At 38.1% G+C, this 24522-nt stretch overlaps 1 long non-coding RNA gene across 1 annotated transcript; it reads right to left on the minus strand.

Annotated features, from left to right (window-relative positions):
- Nucleotides 1-6884: 6884 nt before the first annotated feature.
- On the minus strand, nucleotides 6885-23063 carry LOC106960634 (uncharacterized). The gene is made up of 3 exons (XR_001427612.1): nucleotides 22862-23063; nucleotides 17345-17497; nucleotides 6885-8982 (listed from the first exon to the last, which is right to left on the minus strand). It is a non-coding gene; the product is annotated as an uncharacterized LOC106960634 (long non-coding RNA).
- Nucleotides 23064-24522: the final 1459 nt, after the last annotated feature.

Raw genomic sequence — 24522 nt, forward strand, 5'->3', positions numbered from 1 at the left:
CTGAAAGCGACTTGCGTTCACATCAATGCCCTCAGCTGTGTTAGGGGGGACGGAGGGGGGAACTGTTCAGTCGGAGAACAAGTAAACTTTTCTCATTGGAGCGTCTCTTTCTCTCTCTCTCTCCTCCCGCTTTTCAATTAGGTCATCAATTATGTTGGAGTCTGCTGTGTGCTGTAATCAAGCTGCAGATCCGCCTCAGCTGTTGCGGGAGCAGCCGGCCCCTCCGCCGGTATACGCAACAGCAGGGCCGGCCCAAAGTCAAATGGGGCCCTCATCAGGGTTTGACGTGGGGGCCCACCTACATATAATGCCATTATCTAAAAGCTGTGAATAAATTTGCGTGGCTGTGTTATTTCTTTGATTTACTCATTAGTACTTGCAATAAGATCTAAAGTGAACTAATTCAATACTGACTCAATAGATCTGGGAGGACTGACAATGCTGGTTGATAAAGGACAATTTCTTGTGGAGAGTTGTTTGTAGTTAAAGCGTGTGTGACTCAAACAGGGATAATATTGATTATTCACACTCTAAAATTGTGCCTCAACTTATGAAAATTTGTATACATGTGAATTCTTTTACATTTTAAAATGATTTAAATATTATTTATTTAAGTCTACAATTAAAAACTCTGGATCCAGTTTCAAATTTGCATAATTTTTTATTAACTTGATAACAAGCAACAGCAGCAAAACATTTACTGAGATGTATTGTGTGAGAATGCAAGGAGTCTTGGGTGCCCCCTGCTGGCCTGGGTGACCTAAGCACCATATTCTTATGCTTCGGGTCAGCTTATGTTTAACAAAGAAAGATATTATTTCTTGCCCATTTAAATAGCAAATTTAGCAATAATAATAATAATAATAATAATAATAAAAATTCTATCCTATTCTTGTGATGACTTGTTTGACCAGCTAAACACTCTGTTGTTCTGCTTCTTCTCCTTCTAGACAAGATTTGATTAGAAACGTTACATTTCATTTTTAGATTACAATTTATTTATTATTGTTAGCTGAATAAACTGCTAAATAATGTAAATAAATAAATATAGGTGTAGGAATCTGCGTTCATTTTACTTGCATGAATTGTGTGAATTATGTAAAAAGTAACAGACACTTAAAATAATTAGTAAAAATCAAATTAAAAATGTACTGACTCGAAAACAAATAATTATATTCTCAAATTTGCAAATGCTTTCACTGCGATTAATTCATTTAAATACAAATAAATTATTCGGCTTACAAAATCAAAAAACTTTTAAAACCTACTAACTCAGAATGATTTCTCCCAAATTATGAAAGATGGAGTGCAAACACATTTTTATTCATCACAACATCACAACATGTTTGATCCTCCGTGTTAAAATAAATCAACAAATAAAGACGGATTTGTGACCAAATAACAAAATGCCAATGAATTATTAACAAACTCTTAAAATCTGTCCTGAAAACGTAGCGTACGACCGGTTTCCCCTGACAACCGCAGCTAAGATGTGCTGCTTATTGATCAAAGCTGCTTCGGGGTGAAGGCCTTCAGCTTGCTGTCGTGTTTGACTTAACTCCAGCTAGCTAAACCTGGAGTCTGGACAAGCACAAACTCATGACAGCTCTTAACCACTTGTAAATTAATATGTTCACTCATAATTCAACCCATATACTATATCAGACATGCAGACGTCTGGTGAACGATCCAACATCGTCAATTCAGTTCTAGTCAAGGTAGATAAATAGGATCTGTTAATAAAGGAAAGCAGAATCTAACCTTAATTAAACGTCGCATTTATAAACTAAAATGCTTGATTAACATTTGAACAATTTTAATGTTTAACAATAAATACTGTATGGGATTAATTTGCAATGATTGCATAGCACATTTCAGCAACAAGGCAGGTGAATGATGATGATTTTGAAATGCAATCAAAACCATCATATTATTAAATGTGAATGAAGAGGAAGTATGAATAGTATGTTTTACTAGATGCATCTATTTCAACACAGCAAAATGTAGCTAATATCCTACCTTCATGGACAATCTACTTGGCAACATTTCTCCCCTAATATATTTTATAATTAATGAAATAAAAAAAAAATACTAGAGATTACACCCTGGAAAATATTCATTATATTTTATGAGTAACACTTTAGCTTCTTTCCTGTGATGTCATTAAAAGAAAACAGGTCAAAAATGATTTCAAAATGTAAGAAAATTCAGCATTTAAAGTCAATTTTACTGTAAAACCGTAAAATTCAATCACAACTATGCACTAATACAGTTCTGGTCCAAAGGCTATAAAATAAGTAGTCATTTATTTATTGTGTGTCGTTTCAAAGAACGGGCCTTGTTTCGACCCATTTGGACAAACGGCTGCTGATGGGCATGAGATAGAAAGTGTCACAATAACGTTAAAAATAAATCACATTGTGAGTGTTTTGACTGTTTGCCTCCATGTCGATGTCAGAGGCTGTGTGGGTGGAGTGAAAGGCTGGCCGGGGCCGCAAGTTAAGGCTCGGCCCTGGACGCGAGCCCAGCATGCAGCGGGTTTCCTCACAACAACGCAGCTCTCAGAGGCCAGACGGTTTCCTGACTTTGTATAGGAACACAATCAGGACTGGAGGAGGAGGAGAAAGAGGAGGAGGTGAAGTGGACAGACGTGTTCCCACTGTATTTCTCCTTCGATTTTGGGTCTAAAAATAGCCACGGTCTTGTGCGTTTCACATGTTGGAGAGACTCAGCCATGTACGTACATATATGGAGACAAAGCGGGACACTTTACAAGACATATTTCTGGAAGTAGCTTCAGCCTTTCCTTAAATGTACGTCTTGCTGTCGTCTTAGTCCAAAGTGCAAAGATTAAACATGTCCATGTTCAGTCAATTCCTCATAACTTTATCAACTCCTGAACCACTACTTACAAGTACATGTTGTACAATTTTCTTTAAAATAAATAAATAAATAAAAAACACCACAAACAATCTTTCAAATCTACATGTTTTTCTTTTGCTAAAACATCTGGTGTATGATTCTAAGACGGCTAAGAGGACACCACTTTTGGTTTCCTGCTCAGTCGAAAGCATATAGGAAGAGCTTGTTTGACGTGAGATTAGAGTATTAACATCGGGAAGTAAAGAACAGATCCGGGGTTTGAGCGCCAAGCGGAGATCTGCTTTCCGTCTGCAGCTGAATCTTAAAGATGCGGAAGAACAACATCATTTTACGCTCTGCTTACCATTTCACCGACACTCTCCGCCTATGAAATATTGACCGTGCCAGTGAGTGAGCGAGCGTTAATGTATTCATTGTTCGGCTTGAACGGAACGTTTCTAATGCCCGGACTTTTGACGCACCTCCTGTTTGGAGGCAGGACTCTTCACCTGATTGTCTCTCTGTTGTTATTTTACTTAATAAAAACAAGCAAGAGTTTGTCATTAATGCTGCAGGACTCCCTGCTTCTTGCCCAGAAACCCCTTACAAGAGATGTCAGCTTGAGAAAGCAAGACGCAATCAGCTACAAGAGAGCAGAGAGCAAAGAAATGACTCACCGGAGCTCCAAACCTTTTATGCTCAGAGATGTCAGAGGCTTTTTCACAGCCAAAGATAGCCTTGTGTGGCTGTGGAGCCGTAAAATATTTCTTATTTATACATCTCCTCGGTTGGATTTTTACAGAACACTTCAAGTTGTTTGGAGATAAACTCATCGGCCTCTTTCTCCTGAGTGCTGCCAAAGAGGCTCTGCATAATTGACAACTGGGATGTTGCTGGATGGAAATATCCAGAGATGCTCAAATCGAAGGCCTCCTGATTAATGAACACAAAGGGAATAAAAGTCTTAAACAAACATTTAGGATAAACATTTGTTTCTAATGTCATGAGAATCGCTTTTTAGAATAATTATGAGTAGCAGGAATGGTGCGAAAGTGAAACTGTAACATTGCAGAAGCTGCATAACTCTAAAATCAAACACTGAGATTAACACTGTTTTTTTGTTTAACCAAAACTTATACTTAAGAGGGATTCAAGTTCTTTTGTTGCAGTCATGCTACCATACGGTCAGACGTTTACATATGCTCATCATGGTAATGAGCGTCGCGGTTATTTCAGGCTTTAAACGATGAAGATATTTTGAAGGGAGTGAGGGGAAGCGAGAATTAGATGCACGAGGTGAGAAAATGTTTCAAAGATTTTTTCAAATCTGTGCAGGATTAAAATTATACACACAGGATCAAATATATGCAACTCAGGTTTTAGTGTAGCTGAAGTGAATGCTTTCCAAATGTTTGAAAAGCATTTGGAAATTGTAAAAGTAAATAAATAAATAAATAAATAAATAAATAAAAAACACAAGACGACGCATAATTGTGAAGTAAGACGAAAAGAACACATGGTTTTCAAAATTGTTTTCAATGAAAACTCAGAGGTGTGAAAAGCATTAGGATTTCGCCGCACTTTACTCTGAGGCCCTAAAAAAATGCTAATAACCTTGAAAACACCTGTTTAGTGCATCTTAAACCCACCCACATTTTCCTCTATTCAGATGTTATCAGCCCATTAACTCTGACTTGTGATCACACCAATAGGCATGGCCAGAAGATGAACTCACTGTTATGATTTACTGTGAAAAATAAACATTTCAAGTTGAAAAGAGGCACGATTTTCCCTGAACTTAATTCCTACTACAGCCAATTCATTTCCATTATGCAGATAATTTATGTTACGTTTTGGGGTGTTTGGACTTTACCTCTGAGTCCACTTAGTTCTTAATTCGGTGATCTAGTGCTGCCGCTCTGTTCAGATAAAACATGCAAGAATTGTGTTTAAAATGTACGAAATCTGAGATTTGGGTCTACATGACCCCCTGATTTCACCCAAAATAAACTGTAGCTCTGTCGATCTTTTCTTTTTCTTTTCTATTTTCTTTACTTAGAGAAGTGGAGAAATTATAGTAGTGATAAATGTATCAAAAGATGGATACAATTCTTAGACTTTAGTGCGTTCTTCCAATAGTTGGAGCAGAGCAGAACACTGATATCCGACCGATTCATTTTTCTTTCAGGGCCTCTAAATCCGACCCCCGCCACACCCGTCCCTCCATCCCTCCCTCTCTTTCCACCCAAAAACACCTGACAGAAGCTGAGACTGTATAGTTCAGAGGCTCTGGATAAGCCTCATGTTTTATTTGCAGAAAGCGGCCCCATTGTCCCATAAGTCACCTCACACAGCACTCTTCTGCTTCACGCCACACTGAGCCTGTCTTCCTACGTTAGCGTCACCCGCTGCTAAAGCACTTAGCTTGTGTTCTCCGTGTCCTCTGTGGTCCAGCCAAACATCCATTTGGAGGTCCTAGGAAACTTTGAAGCTTTTTCACCCACTCGTGGAGGTGGGGGAGGGGGGCAGCCTTTGTGACGTTTCGTGAATACTTTGTCCAATAAATAGCCCTCTTCATGAATACATTAAAGCTCATGGAATCTGCCAGCGCATCCTTGCGCTCGGCCTGAATTCATGGAAAACTGTTTTTCTTTCAGTGAGGGATCTTACAAAGAAATATTATCGCCTGTAGTACTTTATTAACTGGTGATAAAACCAGTTGCCCTTTCAGTTGCAATATTGTGTCTGTTGTCTTTGCTAGCATGTGTCAAACATTGTAGCACTTCCTGTTTTGGTCTGAAAGGACTGCAGCAGCCGGAGAAGCAGTTTCTGGAAGTCAACTATGCTGCGTTCCTTTTACCTCCGAAGTTGGAACTCGGACCTGGGAATGACGTTACATCCATGTCAGCAGCATTCCAGTTAGCATAGTCAAAGACGCCGCAGTTCTAATATGGTGATGTCCATGCAGTCATTGGTTGTACCTCTTACAAACGTTGCTTAAAGTTATACTTTCCACCCGCAAAAAACACTTTTAATTTGTTCAGTTTAGAGTTGCAGGCGCTACATGTGACATTGATTTTTGACGCACTGCTACAAGTGTATCTTGCAACATAGACATGTCTCCATCTCAGCCTAGTATTGTTGATGTGAAGAGCGGCCATATTGGATCTCATAGTCGGCGTTAGAGAAATTCTCAGACTTTTCAAGTGGAAACTCCGACTTTGGTGGGGTGGGGGGATTGTCCAGTTAATTCTTTAGATTCAGATGTCAGAATTTACGAGTTGCAACTACAAATGAAATGCACCATCTTTGTTTTGTTTTTTTAAGTTCAGTCTGTAGACAAGGTTACTGAAAATGAATATTGTCTGGTTATTGACTAATCAAATGCCCCAAAAATAATAATTTGATTCACAAGATGCCCCAACAAATACAAATTAAAATTTGGCTGCTTTAATGGGCTGAAATAAATGGTTGTTTAAAGTAGAGATGCACAGATCCAATATTAGTATCTGTATCGGTACCAATATTGAAACTCAACACTTTAAGTCAATTCAGCACTGTTTTTCTGCATCAGATATCTGTATCGGTTATCGGAAGTGAAAAATGTGGATCGTTTCTTAACTAATTTATAGTAATATTTTGGGAAACTGAATTAAATAAAACTTACATTCAATGTACACAGATGAATTGTGTGATTGTGCTGTGGAACAGGTTGGATCCTACAAAATTAAAAAATTCAGAGTGTTACAAAATAGCAGGAAGAAGTTGTGGAACAAATTAATTGCTTCTGCAGATAAAACCAGCATAATTACATTTTTACTCAATAAGCACCAGGATCCGGCTCTAACCATTGCAGTTTTATGAGTTGCTCGGTTTCCAATGCATTTAGTGAAATGCCTTAGAATAGACATACATACAATCGTCACATTTTAAAGCTATCTTTGAAAAATGAAAACTGCTAATGTTTTATACTACTATACAAGGTTTAACAACATCTCTCTCAAAGCTTTTAATGAGTTTTTACTGAAAGGAGTCAATGCAATCTGCTGGATTTCCTTAGAGAGGAAACCTTTTAATTTATTAGAAATACTTTATTGATCCAAAGGGGAAGTTAGAAGTTGTTGTAACACACATCAAGAGTTATTGTGTGTTATAATCTGTATTACAGTGAATCTGAAGAAACCTCAGAGTGAAGACGCTCCGTTTCATGAAGAGGATGGTTGGGGGGCTGTATATCATTTTCTTCATTTTATGTAAAATTATTTTTTACATTATTTAACCATGGAATAAATAAAAATATGAACTGCACTAGACTGTATTGTCTGATAACCAGGATGAATCTGAAATGTTGGTACTTAACTGTGAATCAGTCTGTGTGATCAGATCTCATTAAAATCTTGATATAAGTGCTTTAGGATGACTTGCCTTGTGAATTAGAGCCATAATGTGAAGTGAACTGAACTGACTATCAGCATACTTTTGGGGGGATGATTTACTTGGAGACTTTTTATAGATATTTCTTACATTTGCAAGTTTTCTGGCAATGAAAATGTAAGCTACAATAGAACAGGAAAAAAAAATCCTACAATAATTTCCTATTTGTTTTACTTTGTAATAAAACCAACTTCTTTACTGAGCTACTTTGAGTGACTTTCTGTCTCTTTCACCTCCTGGTCCAGGAGTTCAGAGTCGGGGTTCTCACAGGCCACTGACGGGTTAATATTAAGGATTTATAAAGAAAAATAGCCTGGCTATTTTTTGAACACAGTAACCCCAGTTCATTGCCTCCATCTCTACAGGATTTCGGCGCTATTATGCATTTTAACAATGACAACAATATCTGTGCCAGCTGTGACTGCGTTATTTGTTGTTTCACACAAGGCTGAAAACAAAAACTATGAGCGAAAAAATGTTCCCAAGGATTTGCCAACTACCGAGGCTGTGTGTACTTTGTAGCTCTGAAACGAAAACAACATTTTCTCTTTTTTTTTTCTTCAGCCCCCTTGTTCCACGCTGTAAGTCACTCGATCGTTCTCGCAAGTCTTATTTCAGAATTTGGAGAATTATCAGGAGCCAAGACGAGTGTGGAAACGGAATGGACTTATTTCCAAAGGCACAGAAAAATGTCCCAGTCCAAGCATTCCTAGCAGGAGGAAATACTGAAAAAAGGACCTACTGGGACCATTTAAATTGCAATTTTCTCACGAAGGCAAACCCAGTCCGCAGAGATTTTCTTCAACATGGGAAAGAATATAAACCCCCCTCCCCAAATTGAATAAACCCCCCCAAAAAAATCAAGCAGCAGAGATATGTGACAGAAAACGAAAGTTAAAAATACTTCTCAGAGCCACATTGTCTATGAGGCAGTGCATACACAACACGCAGTAAGTTAGCAGAGAATAAACACTTTCATAGCATCCTCCCTCAGAAGTGAGGCCTTAACTTCCTGTTTGTGTACGCAATATGGGACGTGGAGGGTTATGCTATTTAAACCAAAGGGCAGCAGATTCCCAGCCAGCGAACGCTGATGGGATCTGCCAGCTCCTCAGGGGGACGAGGACTGGGGTGGGAAAAGGCAGAAAGCAGGAAAAGGAGGGAAAAACAAGATAATCACTCGAAAAAGGGGAAAAGAAATGGAAGATAATTACAACAGGAGATGGGTTGTCGTGCAAGCGAACACACAACAGAGTTTTGCACCGGTTCTTATCTGAAGGACCTGCCTCCGATTCCACAGCCCGGCTCAGTGGAAGTCTCTTTGAGGTGTTTGGATTGTGCAGCAATTAAGTTTTTACCCCCCATACCCCAAGAAAAAAGTTAACAAAAATGATAACTGAGTGGATTTCTGCTCGGAAAAATACAAACTTACGGAAGGGGTTCAACTTGCTTGCTTTCCTTTCTTTTTGAAGGGTGAGATCAGAGGATCAATATGAGCTTTGTGTCTGGGGATTTTCAGCTTCCAGCAGTGTTATGGAGCTGTTTTTGTGAAAGAGGCTCCCTGCACTTCAGCCCCGGTCTCACATTAAGACGTGTAACTGCGGCGCTGCGTCCCGTCTCGTACATTCAGGCCGCTACCAAACCGCAGACCATCTGAGTCGTAGTCTTGGGGCATGATTGATTGGCCTGAAAAGAAGAGTTCAAAATGGACAATGTTACAAAAAGCAGAATTCATAAAAGACCAGATTTGATGGATAAGCAAACTTGAAAGGATAATGGCACCCCAAGGGGCCTGGACCAAAACCTTGTGGGAGGAAATAATCTCTGTAATTAAGGCACACCCATTTTCCTTTGTGAATTTTCTCATAAACTTGTGATGAATTCCAACATAAGTGGCTCAAGTTCAGTGCAGATCCGCAGCAGGTACACTGTAGATGGTTTATTTTTAATGGTAAAATATACAACTGTATTTATAATGTCATTATCCAAAGTTAAGTTGGATACTGAATGAAACTTTGTCCCAAAAATTGGAAGTATTACAAGCTACTTCCTTGTTGATATGCCATTCTCTAAAGTTGGGGAGGCGGGATCCCACTGCACGTCATGAAACACAAAGTTTATGGTCTTAAGACGATTTGCAGAACTTGACAAATGAGTTAATTACGGTCTCACTTAATTCCTAAAAAAAAAAACCAAACCAAACCAAACCAAAACAAAACAAAACAAAACAAAACAAAACAAAACAAAACAAAACAAAACAAAACAACAAGAGGTATACCATAACTCATGTAAGACGTCTTTCAATACCCAGAAGCTGACGGTCTGGTACTGAAAATTAATGGATTATCTTGGTGGCTCTGAAATTTTGGGTCTCTTCAGTTTTTCTTTTTTTCCTGGTTATCCAATACTCCTTTGATAACCTGTTGGTTCTTAAAAAGTATTTTTTTCTATAGTCTCAGTGCTCTTTGTATATTAGGATTATGTTTAATTTCTTTAATTTTGATTATTGATTAGAGAGGAGAAAGACGGATCTGATTCTCGGTTTAGACTTTATTCTACCTATTTTACTCAGTAAAATATTTTCACCTTTTCACCTTAGAAAATGCAAAAATCTAGAACTCTCCTCTTCTTTTAAGCACAATAGTTGATTCCATGTAAGTGCGAGGAAATTATCCTTCTGGCTGTTTGGATTTATAATGAGACTCATGTCGTTTAACAATGCTTCTAAATGTAAGGTAGGAGGCGAAAAGGGCAGTAAGGATGGAATAAATGACAGATGTTGGGTGATTTGGTTCAGACCGACAGCTGCTGCTTTTAATAAAATCTTTGTTACTATTAATTAAAGTCAACTCTGTAATGCTCACCTACTTGGGTTCAGTATTTGACTGTAGCAAGCAAATTGGAAAAAGAAATTCTGTTTTGTTAATTTTTATGAAGATGTGATAAATATCTTGGATAGATTTGTTTATGTCCTTTAACAAAATATTTGAGTCCGCTGCGTCATCTGGAGCTCAAGTAAGTAAACATATAGTAAGTAGTAGATATTGGCATTGGGAGTACTTTGCACTTTTCTAGCAAGTAAACACTCCCTAGTATTTCAAAAGTTTTTCTTCTCCCTGAAATTGCAATTTTCTTAATGGTGTGATTTGTTTCTACTCATTTTTAAGTACCAGAACCTGCACATGTTCTAACATTTTCCCTTGTTCTTGTTTTGCTTTGCTGCCTCTGGCCTAGAATCTGTGCAGGACTCTGCAGACGGTGCAGTGAGACATCTCATCGTGACAACGAGTGAATCTCAGACGCCATAAATCTCTGATCACCAATCCAAACACGTGATAAACACACATTCTCCTGTTCCTGTTCTGCTTCGCAGATCCTTGGCATGGCTCTCATCTTCTGGATAATAACGCAGCAGTGAAGAGCAGCCGGGCCTATTTCAGTGCTGCTCAGAGACACTAAATTCATCAGCACCGAATAAACATCAGGTTTTAGCCTCACTTTTCACCCCGAAGCCCGAGATTAGAGAGTGAAGGTCTCTGATTTATCATAGTGGAAGGACAAAGAGATTAACGTTTTATTCCTGGAGGATTTCTTTGTTTAGACGCTCTCGTTTTCAGAAAAAAACTTGTTTGAGCCATTTTACTGAAAAGAAATAACACTCAAATATTATAGAATACCATAACTTTAGATGGGCAGATTAAGAGGAAGATCAAATTATCTAGCTCCACTAATCATACATAAACCCAAAACAATACTCCTAATTGAGCATTTCCTGTTGCTTTTTCAGATATTTTCCATCAGCCTTTAAGGTCTAAAGAGTTTTAGAGCGAAAATGCTCTTGCCTCTTTGTCAAGCTCTGAACACACCCAAATTACAATGTCAATTTTACATCACGGTCATATTTATTTTTATATTTGCATAAGATAATTAATTAGAAACCCTAGCTTCAATTCTCAATATTTCCCAAGAGTAGAACATGGTTTTGGATTCCCGCCAGGGACTTCCTGTGTGGAGTTTGAAATTTCTACCACATCCTAAAACATGGACTAGACTGCACTTAAATCTGTGTCTCTTTCTAAATCCTATTCTGGCCTCGCTCTGTGTTGACCTGTGATGGACTGGCAACTTGTTGTTGTAGACTAAAACAGAATTAAATAGATACAGACACTTTGTCTTTTGCATTTGGACTAAATCGAGCCCTATTAACAGCTCTCTTCCTTTCTTCTGTGTGTTATCCTCCGACCATGCATGTTATAGCCTGTTCTGCACAAACATATTGTGTCAGATTTAAGTTAATTCCAGCTACATTATTCTATTGAGTTCATTTTACACCATTATACATGCTGTGTATGAAAAATCTGTGGTGCAATACGAATGTTCCTCCATAGTTTTCTAAGTAGAATTTGCCATGGCAATTGCTTTAATCTATCCCTAATAAATGAACTCATTTACAGAAAGAGAATACAAACTCAGGTTGGAGCGATAAGCTGTGGACATTCAGAAGACGTAAGAAGGCGGAGGCAGTGAGCAGAACTAATTTCATCAAATATTAAACCAGATTCTGGGACTCGCCTGAGCAGCTCAAGATTTCAGGACAATTTCTCCAAAGCATGAGAGCTGATGACATGCGGGCCCGTTTAATCATCACGGTCAGGACATTTTAAAATGTTGTCAATTCACAAACATATGAATCTATTTCAGACCTTTTATAATTTGGATTGTGCTTTTATTCTGACAAATGTATAAATTAGAAACTTTGGGCTGGGGTTGTTAAATACAAGCATGTTTTCTTTCTTTCTCCTTTTTTATATTTTACTTAAGAATATGCTTGTAAAGGTTTTCCATAACACTTGTATTCTAGGATAAGTTTGTTTTTAGTTAACGGGCTTTAATCCTACCTAAATACCAGAATTTAACTCAAGATCTTGTTTCAGTTCCTGTTTGTTGTTTAAGTATCTAGCAGAGAATAGTAAGCCTGACATGTTCATACGGGTTAAATTATGGATAAATATATCAGTTTAGTTCTCATTGTTTCTGTGTTTTGGGAAATAACTTTGATTTTTAATCTGCTTTAACTATTTTACCATCAGCGCTACTTTGCTAGCTAGCAAAATATGCTAGCTACCAGAATTTTCTAGCTGGCAGAGTTTTGTTGTTTTTATCACACCTAATTGTTTCAAGACAACACAAATTTTTATATAGGGCAAAGGCTACTTGATTGAATACAACTGGTTTTATTAATGGGGAAAATGGATCTAAGCTAACCTGGACCTTACAGAAAAAGTGTCTCAGCATTGTTCAAAATTAAATATTTGCCGCTTTTCACCCCTGAAGCTAGGTTTAATTTCACTGTTGACATCCAGGCTTAAAATTAAGAAATCATTTATACAGATTATCTGACCACATGAAAAAAACTAATATATATCAAAAAGCAACACAGCATCCCCCAATATAAAAAGCAAAAGAGCTGCTGAGAATCAGACTCACTAACATCTGCCAGTCTGGAAATGATTACAAAGACCTCATCCATGGATGGAGAAAACAGGAAACGGCAGTGAATCTTATTAAGCGTGGCCGGCCAACCAAAATTATTTCAAGAGCACATCAACGACTCATCCAGGAAGTCACAGAAGAACACAGCATCTAAACAATACATGCCTTATTCGCCTCAGTTAAAGTCACAAAGGGGCATCCTCTGTTTCTCAAACTCATCGCGATGATCTACAGAAGTAACAAGGAAATTATCAAGGAAAATGTTGCTATCACTAATGAAACTAAAATTAGTTTCAAACAAAAGAGCTCTACAACATGCTGTAAATGGTGACTCTGATACTGGTAAATGAGAACATATCACATTACAATATTTAAAATGTCTCCCTGAACAATACCTAAAGCTTCTGATGCCTAGAAGCTTTTAGACACAACTAGATTTCTTGAAGTCAAGTCAGGTTTATTTACATAGCACATTTCAGCAGCAAGGCATTTCAGAGCGCTTTACATCTTAAAAACATCATACAGTTGCCAATTATGAAACAAACAATATACATTACGTTTCGTCAAACGTCATTATCAAAATCATCAATAGACATTAAATATGTTGATCAATGTTCCATTTACTACCAATCAAAGGCAACTATATAAACAAGTGGAGTTTTAGCCTTGGCTTAAAGGAACTCAGTGTTTCAGCTGTTTCGCAGTTTTCTGGAAGTTTGTTCCAGATTTGTGGTTCATAGAAGCTGAATGCTATTTCCTGCATGTTTGGTTCTGGTTTTGGTTCTGGGGATGCAGAGCAGACCAGAACCAGAACACCTCAGAGGTCTGGAAGACTGATACAACAACAATGTTTATGAAGACCACACTGTGAAAGAAAATTACCAAAAGATGTAAATTCTTTTAAAAATCTTGAGTCCCAGATTTTTGGGGTTTCGTATTTTACAGTCATCTCCTGCTTTATTCCCGCTGCAAAGAGACGGTATGCATTTTATTTAGAGACAGTGGAAATTCTGTACCTTAGTTGGGCTTTTTAAGGACATACTGTGTACTGTATAGCAAGATGGGGGTTTTATAATGGCAGAACTGCATTTTTCAGGGCAAAAATCGAGTGCATTAACCACGACCGACCAATAGGTTGGCGCCATCCCATCAACCTCGATTGCCTCCGCCCAGCCCCTCCAGCTGAGGCGTACTTAGCACCATTCATAATGCATGGTCACCACCCCCAGCTCGCAAGCCTGTCATGGCTCGTTCCATTTGACAACTCGACCCAACTCTGCTTTTGCCCCTAAGAGGACGCGAGGGGCTGCATAATTTAGATGCTGCCCGCTGTTTTCGGAGCTCATCTCTTATCAAAAATGCAACAGACTGAGTTTCTGGGGGAGTTTTATCTAAAGGGGCCAATGCTCCAGTTGAGACAATGGATGGAGGGATGGGCTGAAACTTTTCCAACTTTTACCGCACAACTTTAGAGAAACCTGGTGATGTCACTTAAATGCATGACATGCACCCACTTCCTAAAACTAGGAGTGAGGAACGGAGACATATTTGAAATATTTAAAGCTCAACTACCAATGAGAGAAAAAAAACATTGCCTGCACTGAGTTATCTACTGGAATTCCCTTAATAAAAAAAAAATACACATATATGGATCTGTTGTTGCTCCTTAGTTTCAGCTGCTGACGCAGAACTTCTGTCAAAGTCCAGTTGATCCATATTCTTTACATTGCATGAATGTTTAAACACACTTATCTCAACAGATGTGGGTAAGGTGGGAAGTGTAATATTTTTAATAAGTCAGAGTACTGTTCCTGGGAAACAAAAGGGCCTATTGTAGGTGGCTCGAGTAGCGGATTCGGACATCTGCAGCCAGGTAGGTCAAGGTTACTATCAAGGTTACTAAAGATCTAAGAAACAGAAGGCAGAGAACACCTGCACAACATATCTGAAAGAAAAACAGGAGTTTACTGTATTTCTTTTTTAATTCATATTCTCTGGGCTTTGGGGAGGTTTTAAAAGATTTCCTTTGCTCTTCAGATACATTTTGTTAGTGTTTAACAGAACCTCCTTCCTCTAACCTATGAATATGAATCATTTAGTCATGAAAAGATGCTCAAACTCAAAGGATCAAACATGAACCGAACTGAAAAGGTAGAAGAATCACATGTTCAGGAACTTTGTTACCAGTCCCTTGGCTCATAGAGCTCATTTAGTTTACTCTCCTTTGCTCCATTTGTGGAAAATACCAAATATGGCACAAGAATGTGACTTCATTGTTTCTCTAAAAAGCTATTTGCTAATAAACTGGCATTCTGAAGACGACATATTTCCACTTTTCCATTTGATGCGTTTGATGAATTTTTATGTTTTTCTTAAAGATGCAGATTTCCTTCATGTGCTGTGGGATTTTTTTTCTTTTTTTTTTTGGCCTGATACGTTTTCTTATTTTTCTCAAAATAATAAAATCTAAGCTAACTCTTTACTGTTAGCTTAGATTTTAGTGGTCAGTTTCAGGTACAAAGGCTGGACAGAAGATTAATGAGGAAGCAGCCAAAGTCCAAAAATATGGACAGATGGAAGAACCCTGTGTGTGTGGGGTTTTATAATTTAATTGAGCCTTATTCCATGTCATATGCCGGTGATACGTTTCAGTGAGATAAAATAGTGCATCATATTTGCAATCTTTTAATGTTACCAGAAATGTTTATGCTGGTTTGTTTATGTAAATTTATGCAAGAACTGGTAGTCTAGTTGTACAGAAAATATAATTTTAGTTCTGTTCACTAACATGTTGGGAGCAACGTAAATAATTCAGTTTTGCATATAACAATGAAGATTGCTCCAACTCAGGTTTAAAGCATTTTTTATTACAGTACCTTTCCACAAGTCTTTATTTTAATTTAGTAGAAGAAGTTAAATGATAATGTGGAGACACACTGTGAAAAGAAGTTGTTAAGCATGTATTGTCACTGAGCACACAGGGTGTGCCCTCAGAAAGCAAAGATCCATTAAAATCTGATAAAAAAGGAGTTGCTCCTTTCCACTGTCACCACATGCTTGCAAAAAGTTAGAGATTGCCACAAGGTCAGTGACTTTAAGCTCCTGGATGGGCTTCCACAGAAAGACCACTTTTACAGTGAATTACAGTGAAAATGGACAGATTTCTAATTGAATATCTACATTAAAAAGACAAAACTTGCACCCGACTGTATGTTTTTGCATGTACACTGAACCAGTTTGTCATCAAAAGTGAATCGAGATCACATTTGGTGTGAAGTGATGAACTGAACTAAATGGAAATTTAAATCTCTAAGCAACTACTGGTTTGTTTCAAGACTTTGTCCGATGTTAAGTCCGCCAGAAATCCGTCAGTGCCACTCTCAGCTCCACCAAACCCCACAATCACAATCGCGCTCCGTCGGCTACAACAGCTTCATTTTCCCGTCTTCCATAATAGGTCATATCAGCACCATGACTTGTAATTACTGTTTACTGCGACTTGGCTCCATTTATGGAGAACTGTTTTGATCTGATGAGGTGCACAGAGTCTGTAATCTCCGGGATTTCAGGCTGCTCGCAAAATGAGTGTCATGGATGAGAAGTTTATTTAATATGCGATTCTCAATGAGGTCGGGATTTTGTACTCCGGTCAGTGAGCTGCCTTGGCTAAAAATAGGAGTTGGTTGTGAGACGGACAAGGAGTAAAATGTAAAAGTTAGACAAGAGTTCCTTTGGAGGCTTTAAAATTCTCATTATTTTGTAGAGGTTTCTTTAACCTGGTGTGGACTTGAGATCTATAAATTATAGGCTCTACTATGTAAATACGTAATTCCAGATAATAACAATCCAGGAAACCTCACTACATCCTATAGTGACATTTTAAAAGCTGATTTCCACCTTCCTGTAGAAATCCAGTTCCTGCTCTCCTCTCTGTTCAGATATTGTCTGCACTAAAATCAAAACGGTTCAGGCACTAAAACTTCATTCGAACTCTGCGCCAAGCTACTTTTAAAAGAAACATTATCCTGAGACTGTACCATTCCGGCAGCCAGTCATAATTAGAACAGAAGAAAATAAACAAAATTGAGTTTAGTGCAGAGAGGGATCCTGGGAGCTGGTGATGTTTCTCCAACTGGACGTGTAAATCTATCTAAAGCGACACGGAAACGCTTCATGTTCGAGAATGAGGACGTCCGTTACATTTTTAAACACGCTGCGCATGCATTTTCACATTACACTTTAATTCGTGGAAAACATTGGCGTTATTATACTGAAAACAATTCCAGTCATGCATGTTTAAAATCAAAACTGAATCAATCCAAATTTTTAGTTGAGAGGATTTTTGACTGAATTTACTCATTCAGTCTGGTTGAATGGCAAAGCATGCCGGCCCACTTCCACTTGGCCGACGTGAGACTGTTGTCATAGCGAATAATAAGCTGGACTGATATTGAATAATTAACTTTTAAATCCCATCTCTGTAATCGTTTGCTTACCGTAATTTTGTAAACTTTTTACCATTCCCCCACCAATAAAACGAGTTCTCCGGACTAACCTTGTGAATATCTTTTCCGTAACTCTCTGGAGGACGTTGCTACATTTGTCTGAACACGAGATCCTCACTGTGAAAAATGGTGGTGGCAGCATCATGCTGTGGGGGGGATGCTTCGCTTCAACAGAGACCAAGAGGCTGGCAAGATGGAGGAATCTGAAACACAATGAATGACAAAAACCCTTTAAAAGTGGAAAGATGTGGCGTTCTCCTTCCACCAGGACAGTGACCTAAAACATATAACCAAAAGCTTTAATGGACCGGTTCAGAAGAAACCAGCTGGTTTTACCACAGTAAAACCAGGTGGATCTGAATGGAAGAATTATGTGGTAAGACTTCAACACTTTCTCCAGTCATAGCCTTACTAAGTTCTTTCATTTTCAGTCATTGTCTTTATATTGTTTTAAAATATTCAGTCAATACCGTAATTTTCTGGTCTGAAACATAAACAAAAGTGGAAAAAAAACAAAACAAAACTATGTTGAGGTTGAAATACTTTTCATGCATTATAAAACTGATAGTTGAACAAAGAAGAGGAATGATAAGAAGTTCACGTCATTTAAGAGCTTTTTGTTTTTTGACAAAAAAATCTGGACCAGTGAGTGGACATGAAGGAAGAAGTGTATCTGGGTGGTATTGTGGCGCTCAGCGCACAGCAGAAGCTTTATTACAGATATAAATAAATCCAAACAGCCAGCAGTGGCATTAGCTGATGATGTGATAACTCAACACACATAATCGCTGACTGACTTCCAGAGATTTGTAGCTGAAAGTTTGAGGATGGGTGACAGGACGAAGATCAAGGCCTTTAAGAAGTCTCCATGTTGTGCTTCACCTCCTCCACACACTGGTGTGTTTCCCCAGTGGGGGACTGGATGGGTGGAGGGGAGGGGGGATTACTGACCTGTAGTGATGTTCTCCCTTGTTCCTGTCAGTTCCCCCTCTTTGAAACTCCTCTACTTCTTTATATTCAGTCTTCCTTCCTCCTCCTCTCACTCTTCCTCCTCCTCCAGCGCTCGCGGGATAACATACCGGCTGCCTCTTGTTTGGATAAGTTAATGCTGAGATGTCAGCCTTGATTCTGATGTATACCACCTGCCTTGGCCTCCGGCTGACCTCGTTCTCCAGCTCCCACTGCAGAGACATTCCAGTGCCTTTTCTGGCGCTGTGTTTACACTGCAACAGATTGCCCCCCTGCTCTTCCTATCCGCTTCACCGTGGCGGGACGGACTCATCCCCAAAAATGTCCGCGCTTGTTCGGGAAGATTTGTGAGAGCGGAATGAGGTTTCGGAAGGGCTCCTTCCAGAAGGGTGAAATATATATTTTTTATGAATGTATAATAATATATATTTTTTAAAACAACAGTTTGGAGTGTTTTGGGATCTCAGGGAGGGGAGGATTCAGATGCCAGAATCCTCCCACTGATCGCTGCCAGAGCTCATGTGAACAGCCTGACCTCACTTAGTACGCCCTTTAAATGAGTCGGCTCTGATAATTTACTCTTTGGTCCAAGCAGACGCTCAAAATGAGAGGCTGACATCAGTTGGAGAAAGTTTTACATTTTAAGCGTCTTTATCGGAAATGTGCCTCCAGCATCTTGTTGCTCATAAAGCCTGTAAGCTGCCCAGAAATATGGCCAATATATATTTAAGAAATCTGTCAAATTATCACCTTACTGCAGCTCAACAGCTTGTCGTCCTACTTAATAAACCTAAAAAAAAATAAATATATATATATATATATATATATATATATATATATATATATTTTGACACTTGACAATTAGGTGCCACTTTGTGTCGGTCTGTCACATAAAATCCCGTTATGTTCCACTGAAATGTATGGTTGAAATTTGTACTATTTTTTTGTGTGTGATATGCGCCTGTAGGAAGGGCTTTAATTATTTTAAATTCCTTTCACATATATTTATTTACCTGGGCTGCAATAAATATGGAGATAGCAGAGTGGAGATTCATAAAGTTTGATTTATTCCTCTTAATTTTCTAGAAATTCCTTTCAGGCAGATGTTTACGATTCTCCTTCTGATCACTTATCTACTCATATCAAAGATCAAATGGCTGTAATTCATAAGTAACTACAGGTATCTTAATGGATAATAGTTTCCTGCTGGGCTAGTTTCCATTTGATCTTCCACAGCAACACTCTAAAGCGCAAATATCACATTTGACGTCTTCGTGTGCAGAGATGAATTAAACCTTTTTAATTCATCCTAAAAAATGTTTCAACAAAACCTGAGCGATTAACCTGTCTGTTTTAGATTTATTACTAGTTCACTCTACACACAGTTAGAAGGAAAGTTGTATTCTTCAGCATTTGTTTTTATTATTAGAGCTCTTCAGAGCTCTCAGTCAATAAAAATATGTCAACAGAACTTTAGACCTGAATATTTAATAAAGTAAAACTGAGATGTTAACTTCCTAAGGAGAATATTTTGAAGTGTTAGCAATTAGTGGGCAACTATTTGGGCGTTTTCATACCTAGTAGTCCTGTAGACTTTTGGATTGGGGACCAAAATGGCAACATTTGTTACATTTTCAGCTGCTGCGGTTCAATTTCAAACTGCACTGTGCCAAACAGACTAAACCCTCTGAAAAGCTTGTTTCCCCACTTCACCTGTTGTGGTGCTGCACCAAGAACCACTGAATTAAGCTACACAAAAACCTCCAGAGAAGACATGATCAGAGATTGATTGTGAACTCTGGAACAAACCGAACAGGGCTGGTGTCAAAGTCTAGTTAGTTTGTCTAGAAAGCACAGTTAGTTTGGGGAGGTGTGAATGCCCAATTGATGCTGATGCGAACCAAAAAGACCAAACTCTGGTCCGCCTAAAAATCTAACGCAGTTCAAATGCATATGTGAATGCAAGCGGACCGGAGAACGCTCCAAAAGCAGGAAGCGAACTATAGCGCAGGGTGTTCCGGGTAAATACAACAAAAAGAAACACGCAAGTCTTGTGTTAGCAGGAAAATGACTCATGGTCTTTCACCAAACAAAAGAAAAATCCTACAGTCATTAAAATCTGACGCCACTCCATTTTTGTTTACTATTTGTGAAGAAGGAAGTTGCGCTCAGTGTCTTGTTCAGAGGTTCATATGTTGTATACGCCACTACAGGCGATGAAGGGAGCAAGCTTTTCAGAGGGTTTGGAGCGTTTGACACAGTGCAATGTGAAAGTGAACCGTATTAGCTGAAAATGTTGCATTTTTGGACCCCAGTTGAACCAAATTTAATGAAATATGAGGTGTGAAAAAACCTTAGTGTGCAGGATTATTATGTTTTGTTAATGTTTTTGAGTTTTGCAATTTGTACTTGTGCTTAGTTAATGACACTGTGTTTTCTTAATTTATTATTGTGCTAAGTAATTGGTGTATTTTTGAATATGTTGTTTAGTCATAAAATTCATAGTTGTGTTTAACAAATTGATGAAGTGGCTTGAGGGCCACCATACACCTGTCTATAAAACCTTTGAAAACTCTCTCTAAAGATATTTTTTTGGACCTGTCTTGACATTTTAGCTTCTGTCTTGCTCACAGCTGCAGGGAGTAAGGATCCTTGAAAACACTCCTTTGTGCTCCTATAGGGATGCAGCAATCTGTCACTGAAGGAGTTATCCAATTTATGTATGGGATGGGAGACATTGTCCAATAGTGATTTGATTTTTAGCCCAAGGTCTTCTGTCTCCCACTACTTGAACGGGATTGAGGAGGCATCCCAGCACAGAGCTGGCCTTCTTATCCACCCGCTTCCTCTCAGTTTCAGATAAGCTTATCTGAAACGGCGTAGAAAATGGCCAACAAGCATTCACGTTTCTACAATTTGGAATTGAAAAATGTGTGTAAAAACGATGCTGAATGAACAGTTGGAGCCATAATTTCTTNCNCAAGTAGTTGTTAGCATTTATTTCATNAGCTAAATATGAATTAACTAGCAGAACCTCTACATAAAAATGGTTTTATGACGAGTTTGTTATACTACTGATCAAATAGCTCACTAATCTGCTTTACTCTACTTTCATTCTAAACTTGAGTGAAGTTGCACCCCATCCCCCACCTTCTTCAAATCATACAAAAACGGTGTCAAACGTTTGTGCAGCAAAAATCTTCGTTTGTGCTGATATCACTTTAAAGATATTAAGGAATGCTCCCAGAGGTCATGAAAGGTCATCCAGCCCCCCCACCTCCTGCAAATCAAACAAAATTGGTGTCAGTCAACTCGACTACGTTTGTGCAGGTAAAATTTTTGCTTGTGCTGCTTTGGCTTTGAAGATATTAATGAAAGTTTAAAGGTCCCACTTACCCCCACATATTTTTGCTGCACAAACCAGCACAAACATAGCTGAGTTGGTTGACTCCAATTTTGTCTGATTTGAAGAAGGTGGGGGGTCTGGTTGACCTTTCACGACCTTTAGAAACATTTCTTAATATCGTTAGAATGATAGCGGCACAAATGAAAATGTTTGCTGCACAAAGCAACACAAACCTAGCACAAACGTTTGGCAAATTCCCTCAGGTTCATTCTCCATAAAGTTAATGTTTTAGTTTTCTTCTGAAGCTTCTTCCTACTTCTGAATGTCTGAACCTCCCTGACTTCTCCTCTCACTACGTTATCGCTGCTGTCCAAAGCCTGCCTATTTTTTTATACCTTCATCCTATTGGTCAAAGCAGATGACCTCCATTCTTTCTCCTTCACTTATCAAAAAGTCTCTTTCCAGTAAAATAGGAGTCATTCTTTTTGTTCTAGCAAATTGTGTCGATGGTAAATTCTGTTGCTTTACACTTAAACCAAAATAATATGTTGCCATAATAAAATGTACCCCGTGAATTTCTGTCAGGATTATTATTTATGCTCCTGTGAGTCAACATGAGCATAAATCGTAGTTAGAAGAACACATAAAGAAATGAAGAAAAAGCTCTTGGGAGGGATGTGTCTCATGCCAGGAACAGAGGTCAAGTCCAAATTATTTTTGAAAAAATGAAGCTGAGGTTGTAATGCCAACAAAATTAATTTTACTTAATGCAGAATTGTCAGGGAAAAACAGTTTTAAAAAAGTGTTTTAACTGTTAAAAAGAACATTTTTATTACAAGTTGGAATGGTGCCTCCATGTTGCTAAAGCAGTGGTGAAACAAATCCTTCAGTTTACTACCAAGCGGATAGCTAATACCATAAGCCATTTTTATCCTGCACAGGACTCCCTAGAATTTGCTCAGGTGGCTTTAGGAATAAAAAAAAAAATAATACAAAGGAAGGCTGAAGAACGGCAAAATTTCAGTTTCACCTAAGAAGTGACAATACTCAACACTCTCAGCAGCTGGTTTCGGTCCAGCCGCGGCCACCTACAGAGTGACTGTGTGTTTACACCGCTCAGCAATAAAACAGACGGTTGCTGTCACATTTACCACCTGCTCTGGACTCAAAAGGACTCGCAAAGTTACATTTTAGTCCAGAACACGTTTTCAAATTCAACACTGGTTTAAGAATAACCAAACCTCTGATTTACCTGCAGCTGTCTGTGGTTTGTCAGCACATGTGGGTCTTATTCTCTCTCAGGGTCTCGTTATTGCTCAAAATGATGTGATGTTGTATATATGCTGCTGTCATTTCTTATCTGCTGCTATCTAGAAAAATATCAGAACCACTTTGTCGAGGTAGTGAAATTACAAATGCGGTATAATGCGAACACTATCGCCACCAAGTGGTAGTTGTAGTGAAAGACAAAAGAAAGCTTTCGAGGATATGACGTTCGATGGTCTGACCAAAAACCTTTAAAGGCGAGAAGGCGAGAGATTTTAGGATCTTTTTTTTAAACTGTCTTTTCTTGTTTGTTATTGTTTCGGTCTTTCTTAGCTTTTGAATGTATTCACTTGCATATTCAGTTAAAAAACTCGTAAAGTTGTTGGTGTATGATGCTCAGTTTCTCTTTCTTGAGAGAAAGAGTTGTTTTTAACTCTTCGGGTTAGAAAGAAATGCAGCATCTTTCACGCTTAATAGCATCTCTGGTAAACATGTAGAAAATCTTCAGACAAATTTTATTGTTACTCTCTTAATATCTCAAACTGAAATGGAAAAAAACAACAACAACAAAAACGTTTGAATGTAGTCAATGGGGTAATATAATAAAATCAATGTATGTATATTTTTGCAAAATAAAAACTTGGCTTCCCAGAAACAAACACTGCATGTGGGTAATCGCATAAAATAACAACAATAGTATTATATGGTGGATTATCTGTGATACTGGAGGCCTGTCTCCCTTCCAAGGGCCCAGAGAACGTTATCAGGAGTGGCTGGCATCAACAACTTTGGAATACCAAGTCATTTTAAAATAAAAATCTGTCAGAAAACTTAAAATTACTCCTTATTTTGCTTCATCAACAGCTTAAGTATTCATCATTTTTGTGTCTTGGGTTGCATGCAACCAGAAAGGGTTGAGTTTTTCACATGTTGGAAGTATTTTTTAGCTGTTGAAGCATCCTTCCTTCACAAAAGAAATGTTGTCATTAAATTAATTAGTTCATACAGATTATATGACCGCCTTCGGATAATCAGTTAATTATATTTGGAATGTACTGAAATGCATTTTGTGAACTAACAGTTTTATTTGAAAAAGGAAATTTAACTGAGATGTTTTGTTTTGAAGATTAGTTATCTCATTTGTTATTTCTGTTGATTTCTGTCGTTTTCTCTGATCTGTTATAAGTATTTTTTTTGGCTGTTGAAGCATCCTTTCTTACAAATGATCAAGCGTTCACAAAAGTAATGCTGTTATTAAATTTTGGGAATACATGTTTTTTGTTTTCTTATTTTAAAAAGAGGAATTCAATTGTTTATTTGTACCTTTTAATGTGTTTCTAATGTATAAAAAGGGCTTGAGTGGTAAATGAAAAATCTGCATACTGCCAAGTTTTTATGCAATTATTTGACAGAATGAGTAAAATAATTGCAGCCCCGTGTATCTACCTAGATAGATTTAGCTAGATAGAGGCTGGTGTGTACAGTCGCTTGTGATGGCCACACTCTTGGAAATCATACGTAGCTATGCAGTGTCCCATTATTGCTCCAGATGCAAGATTTTACACTTTTCCTTGGACCACCAAGATCTGCTAAATTGTGGAAGATGTGAGATAAGGTAATTTTATTTATATAGCACATTTTCAGCAA

The sequence above is a fragment of the Poecilia latipinna genome, unplaced genomic scaffold, assembly GCF_001443285.1.
Source record: "Poecilia latipinna isolate Pla-1442-1.1 unplaced genomic scaffold, P_latipinna-1.0 Scaffold1205, whole genome shotgun sequence".
Classification (NCBI taxonomy): Eukaryota; Metazoa; Chordata; class Actinopteri; order Cyprinodontiformes; family Poeciliidae; genus Poecilia; species Poecilia latipinna.